The sequence below is a fragment of the Aulostomus chinensis genome, chromosome 19 (genome assembly GCF_037954235.1).
Source record: "Aulostomus chinensis isolate RoL2024-O1b breed Wild chromosome 19, RoL_Achi_v1.0, whole genome shotgun sequence".
Lineage (NCBI taxonomy): Eukaryota > Metazoa > Chordata > Actinopteri > Syngnathiformes > Aulostomidae > Aulostomus > Aulostomus chinensis.
Window position 1 is genome coordinate 6,967,001 of NC_141338.1, and position 8,990 is coordinate 6,975,990.

Sequence of the window (8,990 nt, forward strand, 5' to 3'; positions counted from 1 at the left end):
TTATTTAAAAAAATGTTTTGATGAATTCAAACACATGCTAGTGTTTGGACTCAGGAAGTTCCCTGGCATCTTCGACTGCATCGGGTCTACTTTTACTTCAACAAAATACACCTAACAACTACATCCAATCCAACAGCGCTCATAGTCTCCCATTATCAGGCTAGAACCCTTCGCTCCCAGGATGCAGGGTTACCGTTGGTTCTAAAAGTAGAACGGGAGCCAGAGCCTTCAGTTGTCAGGCTCCTCTTCTATAGAACCGTCTCCCAGTTTTGGTCTGGGATGCAGACACCCTCTCTATGTTTAAGAGTAGACTTAAGAACTTTTTTTTTTTTTTAATAAAGCTTATAGTTTGAGCTGCGAAGGCTAGCCCCTAGATATGCTACTCAAGGCTTTGATTGCCGGTAGCTCTCCCATGATGCACTGGGCTTCTCTCCCCTCCTCTCTGGCTTCCTGTACTCATTCATACATGCTTGTTACAAACCCGACTTCTTCTTATGAGTCTTTGTGCTGTCTCATGTACCAGATCCCTGCAGCTGCAGCTGCAGACCTAAAGAGCCTCAGGCTGCCACCCTTAGCATCAGTATTAGTATTAGTACCCATTGTATTCATATTAGTATCTCAGTACTGTACTAACATAAACATCACAGTTGTGTTTGTATTGAATTTCCTATCGCTTAAATCCTCACATTTGGCTGAAGTTGATCGCTTAAGGAACTGGTGGATGTAATTATTGGTAGTAAGTTTTCAATTATTGCCACTGTTGTTGCTGTTATTGTGTGTTGTGCATCTGTCTTCCCTTTCCCGTCCCTCTGTCTTTCTCTCCACTCATATTCATTCCCATTGTCATCACAGCTGAAACACATCAAAATTGGAGCAGACATGATGTCAAGAAAAAGGCTAAACTACGGCAAAAGTGTCAGGTTTTCTGAAATGGAAGAGTGAGTTAGATATATAATTTGCTACAATTGGTTGCACTGACTAACAAGACCTTGACAGGAAGGGATTTTTGAGGGCAAAAGCAGCTCCCTAGGTTTAGAAAGCTGAATGACAAGAAGCCAATTGCAGTACGTCCATGTATACCACACAGGTACACATATTAGGTTCTATTTGGTAGTGCTGAAAGCTCTAATTGATGGATCAGTTCAGTGAACAACAAGTGTCCATACTTACAACAGACAGTTTAGACAGGTTTTGCAAGTGTACTATTCAGTATTGTGTGTAGAGTGGTGTAGTAATTGTATTTTTGAAAGGGTTTTTTGTTAAATGCCTGGAATAAAGTCAGTCGTTCATGCTACTTAAAGACAATTATTTTGTTTTACCAGAATTTCTCAACACTGCACTTGAGTATTTAGGCATTCATGTGTCATAAAAACAACTGCTGCTAACAAGAGGCAACACAAGAATGCAAATGTCATGTGGACCAAAGAAGCCTGAGGCTTGTTGCAGTGAAATCAGCAGAGCAGTTCATTCACAGCGTAATGTGAGTTTATTTAGGGCAGTAATCCATGATCCAAAGTAAAAATCCCATTTGTGCCTGGTCAAGGAAGCCCATGGTGATGCAAACACCAAAAAAAAGTCATCCCTGCAGCACGCTTTTTGAAATGTAATGCAGGCAAACATGACAGGCCATCAATCAAGCAATCAGACTTATCAGCATAGCTTCCTTCTACCTTCATTTATATCCTGGAATTTAATGAAAGGATGGAAGGAGTTTTTTTTTCATTAAGGAGGTGTAAATGTAGATACTGCAAGAGCTTTATTAGACACAGGTTTATTGATTGATGTGTCACAGGAAATATCTGTATGTATTGCATGGATCCATTATTAGCTATACTACTATGCAAGATTCCTTCAGAAAACATCCACAAGTCTCTTTGCTTGGCCTCATCTGATCAGATGGAGTGAGAAAAATGAAGGCTGCCAGTTGAAGTTCATTTTGTTCAGCTGGGACGTGCTGGAGGGTCAAGTAAAAACGGCTCAATAGCAGCTCTGACACAATCGTCTACATTTTCCCTGGCAATGCTGGCATAATTGGCAGCAGCAGAAGATGCACAGACTAAAAAGTTGGAATCCATTCGATAATGGCTCTCATAAAAAAGTGCAGTAAAATTGGAGCTCAATTTTTCACCTTTTTCTTCAGCCAGCAAAGCAGGGCCAGTCCACGTGAAGGGAGGAGGGACGATGCAGTAAGACTCTGCTGCCCTCTGTTGGGTGAACAAGTAAAACTGTGATCCAGTATGAGATATGCATGTAGGGGAAATGTGTAAGCTTCTTTCTAGCTACTATTGCTGCACTGTGCTGTTGCATTTGTGGGTTCCTCATGTCTATATTACTGTACCTCTGGCTGTTCAGACAAACTTCAACGCTCACTGTGAAACGTGTCTGTTTTGACATTACATAGACTGAAATTCTTGAAAGAACTTTAAGTGTTCCCTCTTTTAAGATTCAAAAATGAAGAGAATGAATTTGAGCAAGAGCTGTGGACTGATTGGCAATCATGCTTATCAGAATCTTTTTTTTCTTTTTTTGCAGAGTTGTCAACTCAACTGGTCTGAAAACATGATTTTCAACAGCCTTCAGGAAGCTCAGGGGCCAACTGAGTCAGCTGATCTCCTAAAGTAGCATCTAACTCATCAGCTGTGGAAAGTGCAATAACCTGCCCCACTCATTAGCTGATGTCAAACTCATAAATTATATTTTGCCATTATATTTCCCAAGATTTGGCAGTATGGTGGTGCAGTGGTCAGCACTGTCCCCTCACAGCAAGAAGGTTCCGGGTTCAAGCCCTGGCTCCATCACAGCATCTTTCTGTGTGAGTCTCCATGTTCTCCCTGTTCCTGTGTGGGTTCTCTCTGGTACTCCAGCTTCCTCCCACAGTCCAAAGACATCAAGAGGGGACGAGGCTGATTGATACTCTAAATTGACTGTAGGTGTGACTGTGAGTGTGAATGGTTGTCTGTCTGTATGTGTTGGCCCTGTGATGGACTGGCGACCCGTCCAGGGTGAAACCCTGCCTCTCGCCTGACAGCAGCTGGGATAGGCTCCTTAACAGGATAAGTGATAGAAAATGGATGAATGGATTTACCAAGAATATAAATAAAGTTGCACTTACATTCACTTTAATCCTGCAGGTACTGTAGTAAGCATTCACTAATTTTAAATTAAAGACTTCATCGGTAATGTCAGTCTGAAGTAACAGAGCATAAAGAGATAAGTTCATTGGCAGAGAACTCCAGCTGTTGCATGCTAGGACATTATATCACTGTGTAAACACCACAAATGTAATTACTGCAGCACCACACCACCTGTCATCATGGACTTTGGCCAGGAGGAGAAAGAAAATAAAATCCTGTGCACAGGGAATTCTGTGATGAAAAACACATACTTCAGTATCTTCATACATTTTACACCAAGTAGCACCTAGAAATGCATTTAATTGTTTCATATAAACTATCACATTTTAAGTCAAGTTCAAATCAAGTCAGTTTTATTTGTATAGCAAAAGTTATCTCATGACACTTTACAAGTAGAGAGGTCTGGCACCTCCCTCCTTCAATGAATTTACACCCAACAATTCTCCATGAGCAAGCACATCCTGCAACGGCAGCGACGAAACATTGAGCAGATCCAGGCTCAATGGTAACGGCCATCTGCTTTGAAAAGAGCAGGAGAGTGAAGCGTAGATAAATAATGGAAAAAGACAGACATAGAGAAGGAAAGAGAGGGGCGAAGATAAAGAGAGAGAGAAAGGGGGGAGAGAGAATGACAGACAGAAGGGGACATGAACAGGCTGGAGGGAGAAGGACGGAAAACAATAACAACAACCAGTTTACTAAGCTTTATGATTTCATCTCAAAGCTATAACCTATTTTGAGGAGTACCATTTAGAAATCTTGAGTTTGATATCGTGGCCGTTGCTTACTTATTTTTTAGAGCCAGATGTGACCATATTTGGGCGAGGGAGTGGACTGAGATTGAATGACTGACCCTGTAGTTGCAGCAACTTGTCGCACACGTACCGTAAAACATATTCTGATTTATCACTGACTTTTGCAACCATACCATAAAAAAAACTTGCAAAAAGACTTGAAGTTGGTGATTGAGACCATAAACTCGGTGGAAATGAGGCAATAAATCCAGCGACAAGGAAAGTACATTTGCCATTACTTACAATATGTACTGTATGTCTATTTGATTTGTTTTAGCGACCGGTCGGGTCACCCTTGCTGGCAATCAGAAAGTGCAGTTTAAGGCACAGTTGAAGGCTCTGTCCATTTTTTAAATATATCATCTACCCTCATTAATAGCATGTGTTATTAAAAATGTCCATGTAAATGGAGACGGTATTTCTTGGTACTCAGGAAGGTTCCATGGACAAAGCTAAAAACAGTTTGAATAAAGACCTGCTGACTTAACAGCTATACGATATAATGAAAGGTTGTTGGTTGATCTTTTATTCTTTGTGTCCAGAAATTTGTTCAAGAGTTAAAAAACAACAACAATAACAACAACAAACAAACCTGAAGTTAAAAAAAATCAGAGATTTTTAAGGGGGCAAAGCTGGATCACAATAACTCTGGATAACCCCAACTTCCTCTTCCTGCTCTGTGGTACAAAATATCCCCAGTAACCGAGAGTAACCTTTCCACAGCGAGTGGTCAGAAAGAAGAAAAAAAATAATCGAGCAGGATGTAGCTCTTATTTTTTAGGAAATACTAATGGCTCGTCATGAGGTATCATTAACTTCTTTGTACTGCATACCTTACAAGTAATTTGCAGTGCCAATGCTGAACTGTTTCCTTGATATTCTTTCCCTTGTTTCTCTATTATTATCTTTTATAACAAACATCATCATGATGTTTTTGTTGTTGACGTGCATGTAATTCCCATCATTAGTAACACTATTACGTAAGCTGGTAGTTACTTTGATATTCTTGAAGTTTTTGTCTGGAACAATCAGTCTACTTTTCCACTAAAGTGGAAAAACAGATCCCCTTTAACAATGGTGGTGGCCATTAGGGGTGTTGGTGTGATCTCACAGCTGTGTAGAGACAAAGGTGAGGTTGAGGACAATATCACCCTCTGAATATGCAGTAATAAATGATCAATTTTTCCTTTCAAGTACAATAAATTAGAACTAGAAATAATCACATACTCATTTATGTACATTATGAATCAATATAAACATGGAGAACTATAAGGAAGGATTTGTGGTCTTAAGGCGCTGAGCTGATTTTTTTTTTTTTTTTTTTTTTTAAATCTGTCTGGTGGGTGGGGTGGTCTGTGGGGTGGTCGCCTCCAATGTTTCCCATCCTGTATCCTCGGACCTTGTGGAAAAACAGCGGGAAGTGAGATTGAACATAAAGATCCTGGCCAAGGATTTGGCACATCCTGTCCAGTCGACGATGAAGACACAAAAGAGACAGACATATGGTCGACTTCTGTAACTCAATGACAAAATGTCTCTGAAGAAGTTGAGGTGTTGTGGAAGGAGCTGCACGGATGAACGAATAACAAGCAGGCGAAAAAATAAGGAACTGTCCGCTGATGTTTTGAGGGAATTCCTAACTGATAGACACATTCTTGTACAGTTAATGGTGTCGTGCAGATACACAATGTTACAATCTAACAATGGCTTCTCTTTCTTGGGAAATCTATTTCTCCATGCTTCTCAGCCCTGATAATGAAAGAATTTGCATAGACTGATGCCTGAATAATTTGTAAAGGAAGCAAGACTGTGACATCCTTTTTCAGATAAAAGTAAATTTAAGTTGTTTTGACTGTTCCTCCACTCAGACACTGCGTTCTCCAACAGTCAAAACACAAGAATTGCAAATGACAAAATGTTAATGTGAAACAATTTTGTTCTGGCGTCAAGCCTCAAGAATTAATTCCCACTTTTTCTTACTCGGTCTCATCGATCAATACAAATTATTTCAAATTTTGCATCACTGTGATCAAACATGCTGTAATTGAACCAAGCTTGACTTTAGTGTTCAGCTCTTCATTCATCCAAGTTAAAACTAGCGGAAGGAATTAATGCAATCATTCTTGTTTATGTTTTACTTTTTCTATCATTCATTAACAAAATGTATGCATTATTTTGCAAGCTCTAGTTTGAACACGTTAAAAAATATGTTTTTGCGTGAACTTGTACATGTTTCTGCTCAGCTTAAAGGTGAGTCAGGCTTCATTTAGTTTTCTCTTTAGGTTAAAGGTTCAGAAAAATACCTTCAGCATCCAAAATATCTAAAGAGTAGAAGAATGACATAAACTTAAGACATTATGTCACATTTTCCAGGGGAAATAATGCCCTTAATTCAGTTCTTCATTTACAAAAAACACACGAAAGCCATTCTTGAAATAGATAAATTTTTAAAAAATGAGTTAATAAATGACATTTTATTTCAAGGATGATTATTTTTATTACTTATTTATCCAATTTAAGCCTGTCTTTGATCCCTTTTTGCAAATGATCACCTCAATATAAATGAGGGGGGAAAAATGATTGGCAGATTCTCAATTTTCTAACTCTTTTTCATGTATTAGATGACATCCTGTTGAAAATCACTGCGGTGTCCATCAGCATCTTAAATAACTTCATTTTCCAATTAAAAAAAGGTTAAAATAACAAAATAATGACATTTCCATCCCATATTAACCCTTGCTGCTCGCTGACAGCCTCAAGATTCAGCGGTGAATCAACAGCAAAGACGAAAAATAAACACAAAGAAGGAAGTAAGAGGACTAATCTCCCGGTCATGGGTCACTTATTTCCTGAGGACTTTGAGTTTTCCTTTGCTTTGCTCCTGTACATGTGCCAAACCCCCAACCTGAGTGACCCGGGGCGTAAAAGTGGAGGAGATCAAGGACATGAAAATCATCCAACTCGAGAGCCACTGAGATGAGGTCAGTAAAGGAAAGGTGAAGTGAGAGGCCTATAGTGGGAAAAAAATGTGAACGTACGCATGACTTTGTGCTGATTAAGTTCACAGTCGAGATCATCAGCAAAAAATATCTGACAGAGTGGGGCGATTTCCTAATGTCATTGTGGTCAAATTTCATTTCCATTTCATTTCGTGTGCTACAGCACAAACATGTGACTAACAAATGGCACGTGGTACCTAATCAGAGTTCTGTATAATCTTCAGCATGTTGCCCAGTTTGATTTGATAGTATCGTTGAACCATGAAATGCTATACAACAGTCGTCTCCCTCATTTTTCAACAACTATAATCTCAGCTAGCAGGGAATGTTCCCACATCAACTAACATTACTGTTTCAAACTGACAACGGAAATATATTTTTTTTAATGAATATTAATCAATTCCACAATGTTCTCTAAAACTGAATATGTTGCCTGAACCAATTTGCTTTAGTATCTGTCAGGAACATTCAAGGAAAACCTTCTTCACACAATAGCAGTTCAACTGAGGTACATCCTATTGAAAGTGCATTTTCCTGTTATGGGTATCACAAGATTCATGTTTATAGATCAGTGTTTCTAGGGCCTCTACTGTAAACTACAGGGGGACGGTGTGAGACAATGGATATATTTCCTATAACCTATTAATAAAACTAGGACAGCACATGAAAAAGGCTCTTGATTTTATTCTTTGCTAGCTTTGTTCTCTGATGTCATAGTATATTTTGACTACGGCCAAATTTGCACCTGTTTACCAGCTACAGTATTTCAATTCTCAAAATTACCTCCGCTATAAGACAAAACAACATCCTCTGGATTTTTTTTAAAAAAAGGGGGAGTGGTGAAAATGTATAAGGTCGGAACCATTCCCATGACCCTCCCCCCATGCTGTGACCCTCTTCAAGGTGACTCCAAGTTTTCATTTCTAAGGGCCCAGCAATCCCCCCCCCCCCCTTGCTTCCAGTGTAGGAACTGTGGGAACAAGTAAGCTCACTAAATGTTTCTACAGCTCAATAGAGGCCTCATCAAACATTCGCTCTCACAGTAACTCTATAGTCCAGAGCATGAAAGCTAGACAGACCACAACTATAACAAAGTTAGAATGATAGTCCGTGTTCAAGTATGTTGATGTCAGTGACTGTTGACTGGGATCAGGTCCCAGCAGGGTTAACAGCATTGAAGCGTACTGTGTGCGTCCACTGGATCACCACCAGTCACGCTTACAGCGTGCACCGAAAACTCTCGCAAAAGCAGAAATTTCAAGATGATTCACTTCTTGGCAGCCTGACTTGTGGGAGGAATCTAGTGGTTGGAATTATTTGCATAGTGCTCCTTTCACTGAGTGACTCAGTTCTCTCTTCAGATAAGGACAGAATGACAGTAGCGCCTGGTGGGTGGACTCTCAGCAGGGGTCAAGAACAATATAGATCATTTACTGTATGGGTTTTGTGTATATCTTTATCACAACTTATGTTCCAAGATGATACACTCTATGCTTGCTGAACATTCATTTCTCATTGTAGACAGTAAAGTTAGGTGATGTTGAATTAAATATAAACATCAGTGTACAATGCAGAGTGCCGTACTTTTGTGGGGAGCTGGGATTGACAAAAGGCTGAATTCAGACCAAATCAGACACTCTTGCAGTTGTGCAGTGTGACTACTTGGCTTGTTTGCGTCATGACCAACTTATGTAGCAATATAACAGCTTGTGATTGCATACCAGTTTACATCTTTTAACAGCTTGGAAAAGGTCGTCACAGCAGTCCCTTGTTCAAGATCTCTGCTACTAGCTGCTACACTGTGATAAAAATAAGTCAGTGCTGCTTCCCCCGGAGTGTTCTCTGGTCTGATATCTGTCTTATGTGATTGTGAATAAAGTGAATTGTACTGTATGTGCAATGTGCAGTCATGGGAAAGAGAAAAAAAAGTCAGTTTTTGTTGAGGAATCCGATCGCATGAGGAAAGAAACTCCTCCTCATCCTCTCGGTGTTGGCCTTCAGGAACTGGTAGCGTCTCCCTGAAGGCAGTAGTACAGTGTAACAGTTTATTACAAAGGTAAGTG